We start from the raw sequence: 11,944 nt of genomic DNA, 5'->3' as shown, positions 1-11,944 counted from the left end.
GTGTAGTTTACCTGGCCTCGGTCTTGGCTAAGCCTGAGGTTCATCACTGTCTCCTCCATTATGAGTAAATCCTAAAACAAAAACGAGCAATTCTGGCTCCACCTGGCTGGACTGTCCTCTCGTCAGCGCTCTTCTCGCACCATTGCTATGCGACAGAGCGCTAATCGGAAACTCCTATGACGGAATTAGAAAATCCTGTGAAGGCGGAGCATCTCACGCACTTCGGAGGACCCTTCGTGCACTTCGGAGGCCTGGTCTTCGAAGTTCGTGGCCTTCGAAGTGTGCACACTCAACTTTGGGACACAGCTTATGCTTCAGGGTGCAGCGCATGGGGTTCAGTGACGCTTATTAGCGCCATCTATGGTCGGGGAGTTTTGAAAAAGGAACGAGCAATTCTCGCCTCAAGATTAGAATTTTTTTTTTTTTTTTTTTGCGTGAGAAATGTGATGTGTGGCGTGAGTGCGTGTGAAAACAGGCAAGCAAAACCGTGTGTCACACGGCGAAAAGCGTGAGAGTTGGCAGCTCTGGATTTTCCCGGTTGCTACCTGCTCTCGGTGAAATGGATATGATGGTGAAATGGCTCCCTCCGGTGAGTCTGGGGTGAAATGATCCTGTTATAGTGAAAATTGTGCCATCTGCGGCAGTTTAATGTTATGACACGCCGTTATAGTGAAAATTGAGCCATTCTGCTGGCGGTTTAATGTTATGACATCGTGATTTCTTTGTCACAGTCTGTCTCTGTGTGTGTGTGTGTGTATGTGCTCATTCGTGTGTGTGTGTATATGTGTGCTCCATTAAACTAGCAAATAAAAACCCTCTCCATGTGTTTTAAATCATAACAGGTTTTTTATTTTTTATCTCAGGTTCAAATATTGAGCAGCAAGCCTTTGACGGTATTAATACATGTAAGTACGTATTAGCTATTCTTTTTATAAATTAAAATGAACGTATTTTAATTTTGTCTTTATATAAATTTATATATATATATATATATATATATATATATATATATATATATAGATATATATATATATATATATATATATATATATATATTATTTTTTTTTTTTTTTAATTCACAGCGGCCGCAATTGATCCAGACAGCGCAGCCGATGGTAAAACAAGATCCATCTCCAACATTTTTTATGAGAAATCAAAATTTTAGAGAGACTTATCTCTATTTTAAATGGTAATATATGCCATGATAGTAACATATTACTGAAACAAATATAATTTATCATACATTTAAACATGTATTCAACACTTATTTATTAAGCTCATTGATCTTATAAAACACTATTCACTTATTTTAAAGAAGTTAATTAATATATTGTAATTACATATATAACACACTGTATAAAATAAATATTTAATATAGTTTTAGGTCACAATAAATACAGCTTACATTTTTCTTTGAACAATGATGTCCATTCCGTGAATGAAATGTTTCCAATAAAACGCATTTATAAGTTGAAATATTAACAAAACGTCCCAGATCGTCCCAGGGTTAAACACCATTGTGAAATGAATGTTTCAGACCCACTCAGAGGAAGGGGTAGTTACAGACCAGAAGATCTGAGGTGTTATTCTGTTAACCTTTTTTCAAACCGAATGTTATGGCTGTGTTAATAATGAATTCAAAGTCTAATCTTAAGACTTTAAAATAAACATTTGGTAGAATCCTGCGTTTTATTTATTTTTTATTTTATTTATTTATTTTTTTGCTTACATTTCCTGTGTTTTTTGCTTACATTTCAACTTAAGTATAATTTATTCCACAATCGGTTCTTAAAAGTTTCTTATTTAAAGTATGTTACATGCCTCCCTTGTCTAGGGTCAGGGATGGCAGAAACAAGAAAATTTATGAACCAGGTAGAAAAGACAACTTTTCTACCAGCCACCTGGAGATCTCCTCTCCTGTCCCAGCACTCCACAGAAAAATCACACAGACTTTCAGCACAGTCTATAAGATTAGTTTATTTAACAAGTTCCAAAAAACTAAGCACAGAGCAAAAAACTTCAAGAGGGGACCAGGCCAAAACAAACATAACAGATCTAACTTACAAAAGGGGGTACTTTCTAATCTCTCAAAATAAAATTCAAAATAAACAACAAAAGTCTTACCTTACTCCCTTTCTAGCCAAAAACAGGTGAAAAACATGGACAATAAAAGAAATGGCATCCTCCTCCCTACTGCTCTAAATATAAACATTCAACTTAAGTGTCACCTTAGAAAGTTTACTGGTATACAACAACTCTCCAAAGTTTCAAATTGTATACACCAACAACAATGCAAACAGACAATTAGCACACGCGCTATGGTCTGGGGCAGGCAAAGCAGTCTCCAGCAACAGCAGAGGCCAAGAAGGGCACCATTTCAGATGAAGTCTCCAGCTTTATCCACAAGCTCTCCCTCCAGCAGCCAATCAGAGCAACCAAGTGATTGATGACAACTAGGACCAGCTGATCTTCGTTAAGCTTTTACACAGAGGAGAGAGAGAGAGAGAGACAGAAAACAAAACACTGCAAGGACAAACTGTAATCAACATATCAGCAATAATCAAATACCGCACAGATAACAAAATACAACCATAAAATTACGCCTAGGGACATAACAAGTATCATCTTCAATGTTTTGATCACCTCTCACATGTGATGAAACATTTAATCAAAGTCTTTCTTTATGTTTAAATATAAAACAAAAAAATATTTATCTTGTTTTAAATGGATGCGAAGGATCCTGTTTGTTTGTAACAGCGCAGACGCGACTCACCCATGTCACCTCAACAACGTCTCAAATATTTAGATGAAGTTAATGTATCTTTTGGAAAATATTTTCAGAAAAAGACCCTCGATTCTATTCAGTCAATAAAGATGGTTCGGGCAGATAGCTTTATGCCTCTGTGGACCCATGCATTGAATGTTTCACATATGGAGATTGATTTAGCTGATGCTTGTATGTAGTTCGAGACCTTTGACCTTTACTACCATTAGGCTATGTTATGCTTCATTTAAAAAAGTGTGTGTAAACACAATATAGAGTTTTCACATATGGAGCAAATCTAGCCGTGAAATAGTCATTATCCGGCTTTTGCTATGGTCGTAAACTTTACACATACCGCTGATATTTTCACAAACAGAACGGAAGAGTCATTTTGCAGGCTCTCTGTCGCTGTTCAAAAAATAACACTATTTGAAAACAAAGAGCTACAGTAATTCAAGTCATGTACGAATTATCAGTCAAAATATCACCTATACATCTAACGGCTGTTATTATATTTGATATATTTTGTTAAAAGTATCTTTACTGTCCATACCATGTATCGTTTAAATATTTCAAAAACCATATTATATTCTTTAATAAAAACATTACATTTAAAAAAATTTTTTATTATTATTAAATTATGCTAATTATTCGAACAAACAGTTTGACTTCTACGTTATCCACCATCGCCTTACAAGCATAACATTTCAAACATGTACTGAAATCATTTCATTTGGAAACAAAGACAAATTTCTCAAGGACAATGCATACCTTGACTTACAACTAAAAAATCAAGTCAAGAATCTTGGTGTGATTCTGGAGTCAGACCTTAGTTTCAGCAGTCACATTTTAAAGTACTTTTACTCGTTTATAAATCACTCAATGGGACTATGACCTATATACAATGCAAATATATGCTTGCTGAATATAAACCTAACAGACCACTCAGATCATTAGGATCAAGTCAGAAGTTACAAACACCAAGGTTTCACTCAAAAACAAGGGGAGTCCACTTTTAGCTATTATGCCACCCGCTGTTGGAATCATCTTCCAGCAGAGATCAGATGTGCTAAACATTAGCCAAATTCAAAACTCATCTGTTTAGCGTGCATTTTACTGAATGAGCACTGTGCTATGTCCGAACTGGTTGCACTGTATTTTCTATTCTTAACGTTTAATTAATTTAAATTAATTTTAAATCATTTTAAAAAGTTTTTTAATTCCTTGTTTTACTGTTGTGATTATTATCATTTCTTATGATTATTTTACTTCCTTTTAAGTAAAGCGCTCTGAATTATCATTGTCTATGAAATGTGCTATATAAATAAACTTACCTTGCCTTGCCTAAATACTGGTCACGCTCAATGAGATGAAGACATGCAGAGGTAGAGAACGCAACAAACATACCCCTTTAGGTCATGAAGCAGCCTGTCTAACACAACACATATTCTCCAGAATGGGTTAATGATGGTTTCATTATTTCATGATGAAGACAGACTGAATATTCAGATACCAGATGGGATTGTTCGACTTTTTTTCTTAAGACAAAGACAATTGTTTGATTTCAAGAACACACAACCAAATCCTAATGCTATTTCACGAAATAACACAACAATGGCTGGTCCATTACAACATATACATGTCAAGTCTGTTTTATCATAGGTATATCATATTATTCTTGAATATAACTGTTTAGTCTAAATATGTGTTAACAAATATGGAATTGTTTTTTTTTTTTATTTAACAAAGATGTTAAATTTAACACGTTTAACTAATACCTCATTCAAACGCTACAGACTTCTAGGTCAGGGCACTACAAGCCCCAGCATAAACATCAGACTTCAGACATGGCCACCGGGGGCAATACACCACAATACTCATACATGGCAGAGGTCTAAAACGTTGGACTTCTAAATATATGCATGCTCAGATACCCTATATAAAAAGACTCATATCTCCCAACTATTTGTGAAGTACACGGTCATTCCCTGTTGCGATGATACAGTTTAGTGATGTTAGTGATGCAATGTCTGATTAATTTTCACGAACCAATTCTTTCGGGGGAATTTGGTTCAGTGAACCGCTTCAAAGAACAGATTCATCAGTTCCTTTAGTCATCATGCAGTGATGTCAGTATACATTTCTTTTTTAACAACTCAGTGTCATGTTATATCAGTGAAACATTCAAATAAACTTATCTGTGTGATCGCATATTGCTGATTATTGTCTTTTGTTCCTTTTAGTTGATGTTTATATACCCCATTTTTATGCATTGAGCCTTCATGTCGGATACGAGACACGACTGAGCAATTTTGACTAACCTACACATAAAAAAGCGGATATGCTCTACATGTCTAAAGTATAAGTCTATAGAAAGAATAAAGAATCCTGATAAACTCATTGATTTAGCTTAACAACTTTAAAATATAATCTGTATGCACGATAAACCGTACGCTCTTAAAAATGATAGTATACAAAATATGTGTAAAAGGACTGACAACACGTTAATGAGATGTTTTGGTTCATGTCTTACACGACTGTGTGTTACTAAACAACTTTTTATTAAAAATAAATTAAAAATATACAATTTAGATTCGCAATTTAGATGCTTTTATTATGAAATCACACAAAGAACCATTGTTTGTTAACACATTATTAATTGAAATAACACTATGTGTTCATTTTTTTTTTGGTCTGTCTACGAAAATGCAGCGAGACACAAGGCCTCAATCTTACTATGTCTCTGTACATTTAAAACACTTAAAGTTGAAGATGGTGAGGAAACACTATTTTCTTTGTACGGGTCTCTAAACACGACTTTAATATAGCAGTTGTTTTAAGAGAAAGCGATGATTCAGTCCGTTTTGTTCAGTCGTAGTGCTATAGGCATCCGCCTTTTAGTTTTGTTCCAGGAAAACAGGTATGACTGTAACAGAGTGTTGTCATGTCTGGCTTTAAGAAATCATTAGGTCAGAAGCTTTTAACATCTCTTAAATTTTTCACAATTGTAAATGTATGTTTAGCTTAAATATGAGTTTTTAGTCAGTTACAAATGTGTCAGGCGTGAAACTTATATGTATTTTTAAATAGTCATAATAAAGTTACAGGTTTACGGTAGTTGGACGAACACTTGGCAGAGTGTTACTCAAACCGTCCTCTGTGTTATCTTTTAATAAAATATTCCCATCGGATGTCATTAAGACAAATTCTGTAACAGCGTTCCATAAATGAATATAAACATACAAAGATTTATAGAGGTAATAAGAACCAATTCGGTCTAACAACACAAACACAAATGATTGTTCTAACTCTTTCACACACTAGTCTTATTCCTGGTAAGTAAGCCTAAAATTGATAGATATCTTGACTTTATCCTAGTGTTCAAAGGCGCTACTGCAATCTGTTCTTTGAAGCGGTTCACTGAACCAAATTCCCCCGAAAGAATCGGTTCGTGAAAATTAATCGGACTTTGCATCACTAACATCACTAAACTGTATCATCGCAACAGGGAATGGCCGTGTACTTCACAAATAGTAGGGAGATATGAGTCTTTTTATATAGGGTATCTGAGCATGCATATATTTAGAAGTCCAACGTTTTAGACCTCTGCCATGTATGGAGTATTGTGGTGTATTGCCCCCGGTGGCCATGTCTGAAGTCTGATTTATGCTGGGATTTAAAGAGCCATTACCTAAAACTCTAAATCTAACAAATTAGTTAAAAAACAGAATTGTTAACACATATTTAGACTAAACAGTAAAATAAAATAAAAAATAAAAACAATTCCATATTTGTTAACACATATTTAGACTAAACAGTTATATTCAAGAATAATATGATATGTATATGTTGTAATGGACCAGCCATTGTTGTGTTATTTCGTGAAATAGCATTAGGATTTGGTTGTGTGCTCTTGAAATCAAACAATTGAATCTGAGTATCTGAATATTCAGTCTGTCTTCATCATGAAATAATGAAACCATCAGTATTTAGGCAAGGCAAGGCAAGTTTATTTTATATAGCACATTTCATAGACAATGATAATTCAGAGCGCTTTACTTAAAAGGAAGTAAAATAATCATAAAAAATAATAATAATCACAACAGTAAAACAAGGAATTAAAAAAACTTTTAAAAATGATTTAAAATTAATTAAAATTAATTAAACGGTTAAGAATAGAAAATACAGTGCAACCAGTTCGGACATAGCACAGTGCTCATTAAGTAAAATGCACGCTAAACAGATGAGTTTTGAATTTGGCTAATGTTTAGCACATCTGATCTCTGCTGGAAGATGATTCCCACAGCGGGTGGCATAATAGCTAAAAGTGGACTCCCCTTGTTTTGAGTGAAACCTCGGTGTTTGTAACTTCTGACTTGATCCTAATGATCTGAGTGGTCTGTTAGGTTTATATTCAGCAAGCATATATTTGCATTGTATATAGGTCATAGGCCATTGAGTGATTTATAAATGAGTAAAAGTACTTTAAAATGTGACTGCTGAAACTAAGGTCTGACTCCAGAATCACACCAAGATTCTTGACTTGATTTTTTAGTTGTAAGTCAAGGTATTTGTCTTTGTTTCCAAATGAAATGATTTCAGTACATGTTTGAAATGTTATGCTTGTAAGGTGATGATGGATAACGTAGAAGTCAACTGTTAGTTCGAATAATTAGCTTAATTTAATAATAATATATATATTTTTAAATGTAATGTTTTTTATTAAAGAATATAATATGGTTTTTGAAATATTTAAACGATACATGGTATGGACAGTAAAGATAACTTTTAACAAAATATATCAAATATAATAACAGCCGTTAGATGTATAGGTGATATTTTGACTGATAATTCGTACATGACTTGAATTACTGTAGCTCTTTGCTTTCAAATAGTGTTATTTTTGAACAGCGACAGAGAGCCTGCAAAATGACTCTTCCGTTCTGTTTGTGAAAATATCAGCGGTATGTGTAAAGTTTACGACCATAGCAAAAGCCGGATAATGACTATTTCACGGCTAGATTTGCTCCATATGTGAAAACTCTATATTGTGTTTACACACACTTTTTTAAATGAAGCATAACATAGCCTAATGGTAGTAAAGGTCAAAGTTCTCGAATTACATACAAGCATCAGCTAAATCAATCTCCATATGTGAAACATTCAATGCATGGGTCCTCAGAGGCATAAAGCTATCTGCCCGAACCATCTTTAATGACTGAATGGAATCGAGGGTATTTTTCTGAAAATATTTTTCCAAAAGATACATTAACTTCATCTAAATATTTGAGATGTTGTTTGAGGTGACATGGGTGAGTCGCGTCTGCACTGTTACAAACAAACAGGATCATTCGCATCCATTTAAAACAAGATAAATATTTTTCGTTCTATATTTAAACATAAAGAAAGACTTTGATTAAATGTTTCATCACATGTGAGAGGTGATCAAAACATTGAAGATGATACTTAAAATAAGAAACTTTTAAAGATGCAGAAGCGATTGATGTGGAATAAATTATACTTTAGTTGAAATGTAGGCAAAAACCAAAAAATGTTTATTTAAAGTCTTAAGATTAGGCTGTGAATTCATTATTAACACATTAAACATTACATTAAACATTCGGTTCGAAAAAAGGTTAACAGAATAACATATAAAAAGAATAGTTAATGCGTACTTACATGTATTAATACCGTCAAAGGCTTGCTGCTCAATATTTGAACCTGAGATAAAAAAATAAAAACCTGTTATGATTTAAAACACATGGAGAGGGTTTTTATTTGCTAGTTTAATGGAGCACACACACACACACACACACACACACACACACACACACACACACACACACACACACAGAGACAGACTGTGACAAAGAAATCACGATGTCATAACATTAAACCGCCAGCAGATGGCACAATTTTCACTATAACAGCGTGTCATAACATTAAACTGCCAGAGATGGCACAATTTTCACTATAACGGCGTGTCATAACATTCAACTGCCAGAGATGGCACAATTTTCACTATAACGGCGTGTCATAACATTAAACTGCCGGAGATGGCACAATTTTCACTATAACGGCGTGTCATAACATTAAACTGCCGGAGATGGCACAATTTTCACTATAACAGCGTGTCATAACATTAAACTGCCGCAAACCACACAACCATCACTACAACAGGATCATTTCACCCCAGACTCACCGGAGGGAGCCATTTCACCATCATATCCATTTCACTGAGAGCAGTTAGCAACCGGGAAAATGGTGCTGAGATAGAACCGTGCATTCCTAACCGGGAGCGCTTACACCCCGCGATGTCGTGTTCATAGATGACGAACGGATAACGCGGTGGTAAAACGTCGATTTAACGGACACAGAATTGTTTTTCTGAAATCCTATACATAGCGAACTGAATTGAAGCACGGAAAAGCTAAGCGCATGTCGACAGGATATCCTCGTCTTTTCAAAATAAAAGTATTTTCAACAGGATGTCATCATATTTTCAAAATAAAAGTATTTTCAACAGGATGTCGCCGTCTTTTTCAAAATAAAAGTGTTTTTTCATACAAACAGTCTGGCGGTGATTGGGGCATTAGATGCGTCGATATTAAGTCAAATAACACATACTTTATGAATATAGTGTTAAAATATCTCATATCAGCGGTTGAAATAAAACAGCATAACATGAAGAAAACTACAGGAATGAAATGTAATATGGTTTAAAGACGCTATAACATCGTAGACTGTAAAAATAGCATAACATACTTTGATCAATTAATAGTATGAAAATATCACTACCATAAGATAAAATAAGACAGCAAAAACTTGAAGAAAATTACAGGAATGAAATGTAATATGGTTTAAAGGCATCATATACTGTAAAAAAAATAGCATAACACGCTTTTATCAATTAATAGTATTTAAAATATCAACTACCATCAGATAACATGAAATGATAAAATACTCACTTTTATCCATTGTCTTGGAGAGCAATTGTCTTGGAGAGACGTCCGAGAAAGTTTTCTGGTTCAAGCGATTGTTTTGAACACGTTCAATTTATAAAGGTGCCCGTGTGAAAAGAAATCGGTGTTGAGTGACCGCCAGGTGTCATCCTTGTTCTATGAATGAACTTGTTCAATAGGTGGGAAGCTGAGCAAGGGTCGCAGCGTGTCACCGTAAATTCGTGGGCAAGAGAGATGCTAGGGGCTGACCAACCATAATTCATAGATGCACCCGTCAGAAAACTGTCAAAAACATGCTACTCCTGGATGAGATACGATGGTTTTAATTAACAATGTCTTTAAAGATATTATGATTTTGTTTATCTGAAACAGTCAGTTTCAGTATATTTTTTATAACCGTTTTCATTTATAAGCTTTTTTAAAAGAACAGAATGTTTTTCAACCTTAGTTAAATTGCTTTAGATTATGTATATTATATAAAGGATAGAATATAAAGAATGGCATGTTTTTTTCAACTTTAGACCTGTTGTAATGAGGCACAAAAAAGGAGGGGGGTGTCTTCCATGGACACTGAGAACTAGCGCTTGCGGGCACGCGCACTCTCTCTATCTGTCTGACAGCGCGGAGGCTCCCTATATTCTGAGACAGGGGTAAGGTCATTCAGAGAGAGTCCGACAGATGGAGCTGCGAGCCCGTTTCTCACAAAGCTGAAGCTTCTGTCTAAAATAAGGTAGGCAGATTGGTTTAAGTATATTTTTTATAACCGTTTCATTTATAACCTTTTAAAAGAATAGAATGTTTTTTTCAAACCTTAGTTAAATTGCTTTAAATTATGTATATTATATAAAGGATAGAATATAAAGAACGGTGTGTTTTCAACTTTAGCATGATAATTTATATTATATTATATAAAAGGATAGGATGTTTTATATATGAATGTGAAATAACTAAAATGTTTTTTTCAACTTTAGCATGATAATTAATTATATTATATAAATTATATCAATTATAGAATGTTTTATATATAAATGTAGAACACACCGATCCCATTTATATACTGCTCATGAATAACCATATAACTGGGACAAAGTACACACACAAAAAAAAAAACAAAAACACACCCACAACCATATAACTGGGACAAAGTTCAAACAACCTAACTGGGACAAAGTTCAAACAACCGGCAAAATAGCTTCTGTCAAAACACATGATCGATGCGTGGGGAGGGTTCGTATACCGTAAAACTACCCGTCAAAAAACATGATTTAGAACTAACTAGGTCAATAGGGTAAAAGCTTCTGTCAAAACCACATGATCGATGTGTGGGGAGGGGTCATAGGTTAAGCCCATGAACTCATTCGGAAAGTTCAACCCATCCATCATAAGGTCACCGGACGTTCAACCTGTCAAAAGGTCAAAGGTCAAAGTCGTAAATCATCTTGACACAAGCTGTATCATACTTACTACTCACCAAATATCAGAATTGTTGTAAAATGTATTGAAATCTGTAAGAAGTTTACAGTGTTGACCTTGCATTCAAATGTATTTTTCAAATTTGTCCAAATGTGAGAAACTGTCCTTCTTTTCTTTTCTTTTCTTTTTTCTTTTCTTTTCTCTTCTTTTCTTTTTCTTTTCTTTTCTAAAGTTTAATGCAAGTTCATCTGGAATGTGAGTGGCTTTTTTTCAGTGGCACATGGATGTAACATTTCTTGGTTGAACGTTTTATTCTGGAATGTTATGCTTTTATGTTTTAAAAGCAATTTTTACTTAACTGTTGTAAATTCTTCCATCTTCAAGGGTGTAAATTCAGTAATTCACTGACATTTAACACAGTAAAATCACATTCTGAAGGTGGAGAAATTGCTTAATATGTACAATGTAGATTTGTATTTATCTGGATATTTGATTTAAAAATACTTAAAAGTCAATCGAAATAAATTTATACTGATAATTTGATGTATAATCATTAAAAAAAAAAAAAAAAATATTATATATATATATATATATATATATATATATATATATATATATATATATATATATATATATATATATTGAAAGTGAATTTTTAATTCCAGTTGACTAAAAATTTGATTTTGTCAAACTTATTTTTTTTTTCAGTTGAGAAGTAAATCGATTACATGTAACAAGTCAACGTAATTTGTTTAAGTTGATCCAACGGCACATTTTGTTCAGTGTTCATTTGGTATTTTTTGTT

General features: G+C 33.8%; 1 long non-coding RNA gene across 1 annotated transcript; it reads left to right on the top strand.

The window, feature by feature from the left end:
* Window positions 1–531: 531 nt before the first annotated feature.
* LOC122135993 lies at window positions 532–1,219 on the top strand. The gene is made up of 3 exons (XR_006153843.1): window positions 532–589; window positions 864–905; window positions 1,083–1,219. It is a non-coding gene; the product is annotated as an uncharacterized LOC122135993 (long non-coding RNA).
* The last annotated feature ends 10,725 nt before the right edge of the window (window positions 1,220–11,944 follow it).

The sequence above is a fragment of the Cyprinus carpio genome, chromosome A3, assembly GCF_018340385.1.
Source record: "Cyprinus carpio isolate SPL01 chromosome A3, ASM1834038v1, whole genome shotgun sequence".
Classification (NCBI taxonomy): domain Eukaryota; kingdom Metazoa; phylum Chordata; class Actinopteri; order Cypriniformes; family Cyprinidae; genus Cyprinus; species Cyprinus carpio.
Note: the sequence above shows the minus strand (reverse complement) of the source record. Positions and strands in the feature narration are given on the sequence as shown.